Source organism: Neoarius graeffei, chromosome 15, assembly GCF_027579695.1.
Source record: "Neoarius graeffei isolate fNeoGra1 chromosome 15, fNeoGra1.pri, whole genome shotgun sequence".
In the NCBI taxonomy this organism is placed as follows: domain Eukaryota; kingdom Metazoa; phylum Chordata; class Actinopteri; order Siluriformes; family Ariidae; genus Neoarius; species Neoarius graeffei.
In genome coordinates, this window is record NC_083583.1 from 73,134,676 (window position 1) to 73,147,969 (window position 13,294).

Genomic DNA, 13,294 nt, shown 5'->3' on the forward strand with positions numbered 1-13,294 from the left:
CACAAGATCCTGACATGGGGATGAGTCACCTGGGATGAACAGCAGTTCAGTTTTGCTGGAATTAATTTTCAGCTGATGAGCTGCCATCCATGATGAGATGTCTGCCAGACATGCTGAGATGAGAGCAGAAATAAGAGTGTCTGAGGTAGGAAGGAGAGGATGACTTGAGTGTCATTCACATAGCAGTGTTATGAGAACCCCTATGAGAACAGAAGAAGAGGTCACATAGAAAGAGAACAGAGAAGGAACAAGTACTGAGCTTTGTATGACACCAGTGGAGAGGCTGCGTGGAGCAGATGTGGATCCCCTCCACATCACCTGATATGACTGAGCTTCCAGGTATGAAGCAAACCCTTGCCATGCTGGGCAACAAAGCAACAAATTCCAAGACTCATGATGATGGACAAAAGAGTCTTGTGGTTGACTGTGTCAAATGCTGCTGAAAGGTTGAGGAGGATGAGGATTAATGACAGTTTAGCTTATCTAGCAGCATGCAGCTTTTTAGTGACAGTGGAATGTGCTGCTTTCAAACAAGCCTAGTTAGGATCTTGGAGGTTGTCCTGTGAGAGGTACAGAGACAGTTGATTGCAGATGGTGCGTACGAGGATTTTAAAAAGAAAAGAGATACTGGTCAGTAGTTGCTGATATCTAAAGGATCCCAAAGTGGGTTTCTTCAGGATGGGAATAATGCTTACTCTCTTGAATGCAGTTGGCACATGACCAGATGTTATGGAGACACTGATGATAGTAGTGATGAAGGGGAGGAGGTCTTGTGAGATTGTCTAGAGCATTGTGGAAAGGATTCGATCCAGTGGACAGGTGGTAGCATTGCAGGACAAAATGACTTCCAGGATCTCTTCTGTTGCATATTAGAACAACATGCCAGTGAAAGAGAAGAGGAATCCTGAGTGTGTTGTGTAGGAGTGAAGGTCTGGCAGATGTTTTCAATCTTACCATTATAAAAAGTGTCAAAGTCTTCAGCAGTCAGGGAGGACGGAGCCGGAGCCAGCGACTTAAGCAATGAAGAAAATATGTTCTGGAGATTTGTCCAAAGCAGCTTTACAGAAATATATTGTATAAACTCCAGATATAAATTTTAAACGTATGAATTTATAAATTGTCCCTAATGAGCAAGCCTGAAGTGATGGTGACAAGGAAAACTCCCTGAGACAACATGAGGCAGAAACCTTGAGAGGAACCAGACTCAAAGGGAACCCATACTCATCTGGGTGATAATGAATTGTGTGATGTGTCCTATATGGTCGAAAAGTGCAATTGTGTAACCAGGAAATTCATTATAGTTTTGACATGAAATCTCATGGCAATTATAGTCCTAAGCCAGCAGAGCAAAACTCATCTCATCTCATTATCTCTAGCCGCTTTATCCTTCTACAGGGTCGCAGGCAAGCTGGAGCCTATCCCAGCCGACTACGGGCGAAAGGCGGGGTACACCCTGGACAAGTCGCCAGGTCATCACAGGGCTGACACATAGACACAGACAACCATTCACACTCACATTCACACCTACGGTCAATTTAGAGTCACCAGTTAACCTAATCTGCGTGTCTTTGGACTGTGGGGGAAACCGGAGCACCCGGAGGAAACCCACGCGGACACGGGGAGAACATGCAAACTCCACACAGAAAGGCCCTCGCCGGCCCCGGGGCTCGAACCCAGGACCTTCTTGCTGTGAGGCGACAGCGCTAACCACTACACCACCGTGCCGCCCAGAGCAAAACCGTTTGTATTAATTCTCCAAATTGTCTTTATCTTCGAAATGTATCTTTAGGTTGTCTATATGGGGCTGTCCTCCACAGGAGCAAAGCAATGAGAACTCCAGCCAGAAGTGAACTACCAGGATGGATCAGGCAGGTCCAGAGGACAGGAGAGGTCAGCATCATTGGTATCTCAGGAGTGGCATGTGTAGCTCAACAGAGAGAGAGAGAGAGAGAGAGAGAGAGAACACGGATTATATACTCAACGTCACATCATGGTTAAGAACAGTGTACACTGTGGACTAAGTACAAGCAGGGACTCTGGCAAGACTAAGTATGACAGCGTAACTAAAAGGGAGAGCTGGAAGGTAACACAGAGGGCACCCTGGGACATAAACCGGCCAGCCACTGCACTGTCAACAAACCTGAGTGAACGCGTGAGAGTGGGGGGTGACAGCCAACAAACATCCCAGTTTGCCAAAACACTTCATGCCCAGGAATCCTCCAGATCTGCTCCTTTACCTAATAAAGCTATTAAGAAAAGGCTTAATGAGACTTAAACGCTGAGACAGTGCCTGAGTCCCAAACAGTATTTGGAAGGCTGTTCCATAACTGTGGGGCTTTGTGAGAGAAGGCTCTGCCCTTGCTGGAGCCTTCATTATTTGAGGTTCCGACAAATAGCCTGCACCTTTTGATCTAAGTAGGCATGGCAAGTCATAAAAGACCAGAAGTTCACCCATATCAATTGTTGTAATTTATAATCAATGTGAAAACTGATTGGGAGCCAGTGCAGTGTGGATAAGACTGGGGTGATGTGGTCATATCTTCTGGTTCTGGTAAGGACTCTTACTGCTGCATTCTGGACTAACTGGAGCTTGTTTATACATCTACTGGAACATCCAGACAGTAAGGCATTACAATGATCCAACCTAGAGGTAATGAAAGCATGAATTAGTTTTTCTGAATCATGTAGTGACATGATTGCACTTCTGGTCTTAGCAATATTTCTGAGATGAAAGACGACTATCCTAGTAATATTATCTACATAAGCTTAAAATGAAAAACTGGAGTCAATAATCACTACAAGGTCTTTTACTGAGTCATCAAAGACCAGAAGTTCACCCATATCAACTGTTGTAACTTTACCTTAGTATGTGTAACCATTTACATCTACAAACTGACAACAGTCAGTTAAATAAGACCTGAGCCAGGAGAAGGCTGTTTCCTTAACTCCAACAATACTTTCTAGTCTATCAAGGAAAACAGTATGATCAAAAGCTGCACTAAGGTCACAACACAAGCAAGAAGACACAGCCCTGATCAGAGACCAGTAGTAGGTCATTTACTACTTTAACCAGCGCTGTCTTTGTGCTATGATGAGGTCTAAATCCTGACTGATACATTTCATAAATGTTATTCCTATGTAGGTATGAGCATAAATGCTGTGCCACAGCTTCTTCTAGGATCTTGGAGATAAAGGGAAGGTTTGATATCGGCCTATAATTGGACAGCTGACCAGGATCGAGGTCAGGTTTTTTTTACTGAGGTGTTTGATAACTGCTGGTTTATAGGATTTAGGTACATAGTTGATGCGAATAGAAGAATTGATTATTTTTAGAAGAGATTTGTGTGTTTGGTATTATTTGTTTGAAGAGTTGTGTAGGTAAGGGATCTAGTACACAAGTTGAGTTTGATGAGGAAATTAGTGAAAATAGTTTGGGCTCTTGAAGGGGAGTAAAATATTTTAATTGCTGATCTGATATCGTTATGTTATCTACAGGGTTAGTTATCAAATTGTCTGGTTTTAAATTAATAGTCTGAATCTTTTGCCTGATATTTTCAATTTTGCCATTGTAAAAATTAAAGTCATTGCTACTACAGATTGAAGGTGTGCATGTTTCTGTGGTGGTCTTATTCCTAGTTAAATTTGCTACAGTATCAAATAAGGATCTAGGACTATTTTTTTTTTATCTTCATGGTTCTCATGGGTCCTTGAAATCCTTGAAAGTTTGTGAATTTCAGAAAATAAAATCAAGGCCTTGAAAGTTTTTGAAAATATACATAAATAGACATGGGTCATTGAAAGTCAATATATTTTGTGCAAAAATAGAAATTGAAGATCCTCAGATAACACTGCATCAAGTACCATCATTCATCATTAGCTGATATAACCACATGGGATCAGGATTAACTTTGGCAAACCTTTGTTAAACACTTCAATCTGGAGTTACATCAACAAACTTTGCTTTATGTTAGCTTTCTTGCTGCAGTTTAACCTGCATCATTTGACTTCACTCACTCATGCACACATGTGATGGTGACCGTTGCACTTTCTTGAGGCAGGTGGTGTTTATTTGTCTATTTCTTTGGCTATGGTCATGTTCATGAAAAATGTGTTTTGTGTTGTGAAGCTGGTGCTAATGAAATAAACAGTTACTTAACTCTTCAATTCGTAAGTCTCTTTCTCTATCGCCCAACTTACACATTGTTTTGTTGTGCTGTGTTAGAGAAGGCAAGAGACCACATAATCTGCCATCACTGTAACAATACAATTGAGAAGTCTTCACACATTCAAGCCTCTCTCACTTTTTTTAATTGCTGACTGTGAGCTTTTGTAAAGCCTGCTAGTTCTTGAATTTGATGTCGCCTCACAGCAAGAAGGTTCTGGGTTCAAGCCCAGTGGCTGGCAGGAGCTTTTCTGCATGGAGTTTGCATGTTCTCCCTGTGTCTGCATGGGTTTCCTCTGGGTGCTTCGGTTTCCCCCGCAGTTCAAAGACATGTGGTTAGGTTAATATGGGATGGCCTTGGACTGAGGTGCCCTTGAGCAAAGCACCTAACTGCTCCCTGGGTGCTGTTAGCATGGCTTCCCACTGCTCTGGGTATGCGTGTGTTCACTGCTTCAGATGGGTTAAATGCAGAGAGGAATTTCACAAGTGTGTGATGAATAAAGTTCTTCTTCTCGTTATAAATTTTTTAGTGTTGTAACAGTAATTAACTTTGATCCATGTCTCAAAGTGTGCTGTGTTGGGTCCTTGAATTTGATGTAATTGGGCCTTGAAAGTTCTTGAATTTGATGTTTAAGATGATGTTGGAACCCTGTATTTTCTATTAGGGTGGCAAGATATGTTGATCTAGCAGCATGAAGAGCTTTTCTATAGCTCAGGAGACTCTCCTTCCATACTAATTGGAATACTACCAGTTGAGTTTTATGTCATTTATATTCTAATTTTTGAGTGGTCTGTTTAAGGTGCATGTGTGATCGTTATAGTAGGGTGCTGGCTTTTTTTCTCTAATTATTTTTCCTTTAAGTGGAACTACATTATCTAAAGTGTAGCAGAATGTTGAGTCGAAGCAGTCAGTTGCTTGATCAAGTTCTGTGGGGTGTGATATAAAATTGATAACTGGGAGGCTATTGATAAAACTTTGTGCAGTAGTTGAGGTGAATGTATGTTTGATGTGGTAGCATGGCATGGTGCATATATTATTACAAAAATATATTTCAGATGAGATGATGATCTGAGGTAGCTTCAGGCTGTGGAAGTGTGACTATATTTTCTATATTTAACCCGAATGTTAGTATTAGATCAAGAATGTGACCATCGTTATGAGTAGGTTCTATGATGTTCTGATTAACCCCTACTGAATCTAGAATGGACATGAATGCTGTTTTCAGAGAGTCTTCTGGGCCATCAAAGTAAGTATTAAAGTCTCCAACAACTAAGGCTTTGTCAAAGGAAATAACCAGGTCTGAGATGAAATATGCAAGTTCTGAAAGAAAATGTTGGGACGCTGTGTAAACTGTAAATAAAAACAGAATGCAATAATTTGGAAATCATGGAAACCTTATATTTAATTGCAAATTGCACAAAGGCAACATATCAAATGTTGAAACTGAGAAATTTTATTGTTTTTTGAAAAATATATTCTCATTTTGTCAGCATTGATGTCAGCAACACATTTCAAAAAAGTTGGGACAGAGGCGTGTTTACCACAGTGTTGCATCACCTCTACTTTTAACAACACTCTGTAAACGTTTGGGAACTGAGGAGATCAATTGTTGTCGTTTTAAAAGAGAAATGTTGCCCCATTCTTGCCTGATATACAATTTCAGTCGCTCAACAGTTCAGGGTCTCCTTTGTTGTATTTTGCGCTTCATAATGCACCAAATGTTTTAAATGGGAGACAGGTCTGGACTGCAGGCAGGCCAGTTTAGCACCTGGACTCATTTACTACAGAGACATGCAGTTTTAATATGTGCAGAAAGCGGTTTGGCATTGTCTTGCTGAAAGAAGGAAGGCCTTCACTGAAAAAGATTTTGTCTGGATGGCAGCATATTGCTCTGAAACGTGTTTATATCATTCAGCATTAATGATGCTTTCCCAGATGTACAAGCTACCTATGTCATGTGCACTAATGCCCCCTCATACCATCACAGATGCTGGCTTTTGAACTGTGAACTGATAACAAGCCGGATGGTCCCTCTCCTCTTTAGCCTGGAGGATGTGGTGTCCATGATTTCTAAAAAGAATTTCTACTTTTGATTCTTCAGACCTCAGGACAGTTTTCCCCTTCATCTCAGTCCATCGTAAAAGAGCTCGGGCCCAGAGAAGGTGGCGGTGTTTCTGGATATTGTTTGTATCTGGTTTTAACTTGCATTTGTGGATGCAGTAATGAAGTGTTTCACAGACGATGGTTTTCTAAAGTGTTCCTGAGCCCATACAGTGATTTCCACTACAGACACGTGACTGCTTTTAATGCAGTGTCTCCTGAGGGCCTGAAGATCACAGGCATCCAATGTCAGTTTTCAGCCTTGTCTCTTGCATACAGAGATTTCTCCAGATTCTCTGAATCTTTTAATGATATTATGGACCATAGATGATGTGATCCCCAAATTCTTTGCAGGTGTATATTGAGGAACGTTATTCTTAAATTGTTGCACTGTTTGTCCATGCAGTCTTTCACAAAGCGGTGAACCCCTCCCCATCTTTACTTCTGAGAGACTCCACCTCTCTGGGATGCTCTTTTTATACCCAATTATCTTACTGACCTGTTGCCAATTAACCAAATTAGGGTTGACTTTTTTTTTTAGCATTACACAACTTTTTCAGTCTTTCATTGCCTGTCTCAACTTTTCTGAAACATGTTGCTGACATCAAATTCAAAATGAGCATATATTTTTCAAAAAACAATACACTTTCTCAGTTTCAACATTCAATATGTTTTCTTTGTACTATTTTCAATGAAATATAGGGTTTCCATGATTTGCAAATCTTCACATTCTGTTTTTATTTATGTTTTACACAGTGTCTCAACTTTTTGGGAATTGGAGTTGTACGTTGTAGAACAATACTGAAAACAATGAAATAACGTATGGAACATAAATGGAATTATATGGTAAACAAAAAAGTGTTTAAAAAAAACTAAATATGTTTGAGATTTTATATTCTTCAGTGTATCCAGCGTTTACCTTGATGACACCTTTGCACATTATTGGCATTATCTTATCTTAGCTTCATGAAGTAGTCACCTGGAGTGGTTTTCAATTAACAGATGAGCCTTGCTAAAAGTTAATTCGTGAAATTTCTTGCCTTCTTAATGCATTTGAGATCAAACAGTAAATAGAAACATACAGTAAATAGCCCTATTCCACAACTGTAGTAATCCATATCATGTCAAGAACCAAACAACTAAGTAAAGAGAAATAACAATCCATCATTACTTTGAGACATGAAGTGACTTTTCATCTCATCTCATTATCTCCAGCCGCTTTATCCTGTTCTACAGGGTCGCAGGCGAGCTGGAGCCTATCCCAGCTGACTACGGGCGAAAGGCAGGGTACACCCTGGACAAGTCGCCAGGTCATCGCAGGGCTGACACACAGACACAGACAACCATTCACACTCACAGTCAATTTAGAGTCACCAGTTAACCTAACCTGCATGTCTTTGGACTGTGGGGGAAACCGTAGCACCTGGAGAAAACCCAAGCGGACACGGGGAGAACATGCAAACTCCACACAGAAAAGCCCTCGCCGGCCACGGGGCTCGAACACGGACCTTCTTGCTGTGAGGCGACAGCGCTAACCACTACACCACCGTGCCTCCCCGAAGTGACTTTTAATTTCTAAAAATAAAGAAAAAACATTGAATTAGAAGATGTGTCCAAACATTTGACTGATACTGTGCATCACCGTGCCGCATTGGGTTTAGGCTGGAGCATATTACTGTATCAGACATCACCTTCACTAATGTAAACAACTCTACAAAGTTACTCTTATTAACCTCAGACTGATGAAGGCATATATCATTAGCTCCTACATTAATAACTATCTTTGAAAACTCGCCTAAGATCTGGCACCCTGGCTCCCAATATACACCTAACAAAAGCTGTTGGTACCTCTAAAGGCCTAGCTAATTTCATGTCCCAGCTCTTTCAGGTTTCTCACTGTGTGTGTGTGTGTGTGTGTATGTGTGTGTGTGTGTGTGTGAGATCACATATGCTAGGCAACAGTCCTGACTGTTTCTCGGTCTCCATCTCTCTCTCTTTATCTCTCTTGCTCTCTGTGAACATTTTCAAACACCATTTAAGGCTATGCTAAAAGAAAGGGTGTGAGGGGGAAGTGGTACTTGCATTTATCATTTTATGGGAACCAAATCTCCCATGATGATAGGAATGCATGACAGTTTTGCCCTTGTATGATATTTAACTGGATATTTAGCTGGTCTGCATGATGCTTATTTCCAGAAAACCCTGAAAAGAAGGTAGAGTTAGGACCCAGGGTTAGTAGGTTGGGATAGTAGTCATGCACAATTCTGTGTGTGTGTGTGCGCGTGTGTGTGGGTGCGTGCGTGCACGCTTATATCATGATGGGGACCAAATGTTCTAACAAGTAGTGGAATATCTGATAGTTTTGACCTGCTGGAGACATTTGGATCCTTTTGGTTCCTGAGGTTAAGGTAAGGATTAGTTTGTAGCATTAACAATCTGCTGTAATAATTGTGTATGTTTTAAGCCATGAAATAACTGTTTCATGTTATTTGATGCTATAACAAGAAATTCTACTTTCTGTTCATGAAAACTATTTCATTAATTTTTTCATTCGCTTTTTATTATGGCTTTATCACAGGCAGGGTTACAGTGGATCAAAGTTACAGTGGTGCTTGAAAGTTTGTGAACCCTTTAGAATTTTCTATATTTCTGCATAAATATGACCTAAAACATCATCAGATTTTCACACAAGTCCTAAAAGTAGATAAAGAGAACCCAGTTAAACAAATGAGACAAAAATATTATACTTGGTCATTTATTTATTGAGGAAAATGATCCAATGATACATCTCTGTGAGTGGCAAAAGTATGTGAACCTCTAGGATTAGCAGTTAATTTGAAGGTGAAATTAGAGTCAGGTGTTTTCAATCAGTGGGATGACAATCAGGTGTGAGTGGGCACCCTGTTTTATTTAAAGAACAGGGATCTATCAAAGTCTGATCTTCACAACACATGTTTGTGGAAGTGTATCATGGCACGAACAAAGGAGATTTCTGAGGAGCTCAGAAAAAGTGTTGATGCTCATCAGGCTGGAAAAGGTTACAAAACCATCTCTAAAGAGTTTGGACTCCACCAATCCACAGTCAGACAGATTGTGTACAAATGGAGGAAATTCAAGACCATTGTTACCCTCCCCAGGAGTGGTCGACCAACAAAGATCACTCCAAGAGCAAGGTGTGTAATAGTCAGTGAGGTCACAAAGGACCCCAGGGTAACTTCTAAGCAACTGAAGGCCTCTCTGACATTGGCTAATGTTAATGTTCATGAGTCCACCATCAGGAGAACACTGAACAACAATGGTGTGCATGGCAGGGTTGCAAGGAGAAAGCCACTGCTCTCCAAAAAGAACATTGCTGCTCATCTGCAGTTTGCTAAAGATCATGTGGACAAGCCAGAAGGCTACTGGAAAAATGTTTTGTGTATGGATGAGACCAAAATAGAACTTTTTGGTTTAAATGTTTGGAGAAAGGAAAACACTGCATTCCAGCATAAGAACCTTATCCTATCTGTGAAACATGGTGGTGGTAGTATCATGGTTTGGGTCTGTTTTGCTGCATCTGAGCCAGGACGGCTTGCCATCATTGATGGAACAATGAATTCTGAATTATACCAGCGAATTCTAAAGGAAAATGTCAGAACGTCTGTCCCTGAACTGAATCTCAAGAGAAGGTGGATCATGCAGCAAGACAACGACCCTAAGCACACAAGTCGTTCTACCAAAGAATGGTTAAAGAAGAATAAATTTAATGTTTTGGAATGGTCAAGTCAAAGTCCTGACCTTAATCCAATGGAAATGTGTGAAAATCTTGTGTGAAAATCTGATGATGTTTTAGGTCATATTTATGCAGAAATATAGAAAATTCTAAAGGCTTCACAAACTTTCAAGCACCACTGTAAATGTTCACAGCATTTTCAGTATATACGATTAAACATACAATCAGATTCTGTCCTTAAAATGCTGCAGGTATGGACTCCACTGGCCCTGAAAAATCTGCTGTTTTGAATCTCGAGTTAAGTTTTCTCTCTGACTCGGGAATTCTGGGATGGGCACTTTTTCAGCCAACATCAATGGAGATGATTTAATCTCTTTCGTCCTCTAGTGGTGAGATTGTCAACTACATCAGTGTTTCTTTTACTACCAACAGGATGCTGTTATATTTATAACATTTTATAAAATTAGTCTAATTTACCAGACAACAAAAAGGATAAAATCTCAGCACTTTAAAAAATATTCTTTTGGGTCTTTAAACATGGAAAGTTGCTGGAACGAAATTACTGCATTGCACAATGTGATGTCCTGTCTGAGAACCCGGTATAAGGGAGTCAGACCCAAATCACCCAAAGACTTTTGTCCTTTTCTGTGTGTATGTTCGTTCAAATGGATATTGAACTGTTGTAAAAGTTACATTCATGTTACATAACAGAAACGCCTCTTTACACTGATTCATTTATTTCATCTAAAACCTACATTACTACATATTATTCTGTTAAAATGCAACCCGAGCATTATAACAGTGCATCTCGTGCATTTAGTGCATTTGTTTCTGTCTGATCTGACCCCGAGCTCATTCATGTCTCCTCTCTTGCTCTAATGTGTCTATTAAAGTGGAGACATCTGTCTGCACACACACACGGGACCTGTGGGAGATGTTTTGAGAATTTGACCTTCTTCAACCTCATAATGATGGATGCTCGCATGGCCATGATGTTTTTGCCCACAATTCTCTGTGAGATGAAGCAGGTGTTTCATTTAGCACTTTTTAATAGAGTATCGTACTTCTACTTACTCATTGCAGCAGTGCATGCTACTTGTGTTAGTAATTTATGCAGGAAGCAAAAATAAGAATAACTTTCTGCACCAAAAGATAAACATGTGATCTTGTGTGTTTACTTTCAGACAATTTTTATATATATACACTACCATTCAAAAGTTTGGGGTCACTTTGAAATGTCCTTATTTTTGAAAGAAAAGCACTGTTCTTTTCAATGCAGATCACTTTAAACTAATCAGAAATCCACTCTATACATTGCTAATGTGGTAAATGACTATTCTAGCTGCAAATGTCTGGTTTTTGGTGCAATATCTCCATAGGTGTATAGAGGCCCATTTCCAGCAACTCTCACTCCAGTGTTCTAATGGTACAATGTGTTTGCTCATTGCCTCAGAAGGCTAATGGATGATTAGAAAACCCTTGTACAATCATGTTAGCACAGCTGAAAACAGTTGAGCTCTTTAGAGAAGCTATAAAACTGACCTTCCTTTGAGCAGATTGAGGCCCTGTCTACATAGCAACGGATTCAGGTGAATCCGATAAAATTTTTTATCGTTTCGGCCTGGCGTCCACACGGCACCGGCGTTTTGGGTGCCCCAAAACGATATTTTTTGAGAACGGTTTCCAGAGTGGAAAAATCTGGCAACTGCGCCGTTGCGAAGTCGTCTGGATGAGTAGAACGGATTTGTTTACGATGACATCACAACCACATGACTAGAACAAGCAGCACTCTCGCGCGCATCATTCGTAACAACAACAGCAACAATGGCGGACCCCAGGAGTAACTCGCAGGAGTAACTCCACCTCGTCATCGGTCCAGACAAGAGAGTCGGTTTTTCCTCGCGTAGTCGCAGCCATCTTCTTGTTGTTGTTGTGTGTTTGTTCCTGTGAGTGCTTCACGCCGGGTAGAAGAAGGGGTTTATGCGCATGCGTCTACTTCTTCTGTTGTTCTGGTGTCTCCGATGGGACCGTCTTACAGCACACGTAGAGGTGTGGCATGTGTATTGGATCATTTTGAGCAAGCGTTGCGTTGCCATATGTACCTGATATTTTACTGATCCGTTGCCCATGTGGACGCGATATTTTTTTTTACCCGCTAAAAAAAAAATCTCGTTGCCGTTGTCGTGTGGGTGTAGCCTGAGTTTCTGGAGCATCACATTTGTTGGGTCAATTAAATGCTCAAAATGGCCAGAAAAATGTCTTGACTATATTTTCTATTCATTTTACAACTTATGGTGGTAAATAAAAGTGTGATTTTTCATGGAAAACACAAAATTGTCTGGGTGACCCCAAACTTTTGAATGGTAGTGTATGTATAGTGTGTGTGTGTGTGTGTGTGTGTGTGTGTGTGTGTTATATAATACAAATATCAACATTATCACAAACACACTCATATCAAAATGTTCTTCATTAATTAAATATATCAATACAGAAAAGTAGTGTTTTAACAAAAAAGTGTTTAAAAAATGAATTGTGAAACAAACACATTCATATAGCAAAACACCCAGTCAGAACAAAAAAAAATAATAATCCATCATCATGCTCTAGTATTGGTTATAAATAAATTACAGTGCTGTGATATAATCCATGGCATCACTAAATTTAACTTCAAATAAAGACATTAAAATCCAATTTTTTTTTTACACTTTAAAAAATGAATTGAATTAACTTTCTGTGTACTGATCAGAGTGGATTTCCCAATAATGTTACATTTTAGGGTTAAAGAGCGAGTTTAAAGATGCTTTTAAGCAATGAACGTTGTCTCTGTACAGGGTTTTCGCGAACTCACTCGTAAGAAGGAGCAACTTTACGAAGAGTGTCTTTGTAGCACGCGTCCTCGATATAGACTCCCTGCACTGACATCACATTTACCAACCATCGCAACCATCGCTACCCTTGTCCTGGGAGACACGCGAACTTTGTTTACATACTGTTCACATACTGAAGACAAGCGAAAATGTCCGGTGTCTGTTTAGTCAGAAAGAAGCAAAGGATAGATATACGCGGAAATTAGAGTTTATTAGCGGTTATGATCTGTACAGAATTCCTCAAAACGATTGGAGTGATGATGTAGATTTGTGGCTTAGTGTTACCTACATAGATATTGGAATATATATCTTCTTTTTTCGAAGAGTCCCGACACAGAAGAACAATTAAAAAACTACAAAAGCAAGAAATTCTTCTTTGTGTGAAGAATTTTTCCAGACATCAGCTTTTGGGAACAGAATGTTGCGAAAGCCTAAAGCATTTAAGGACTCTG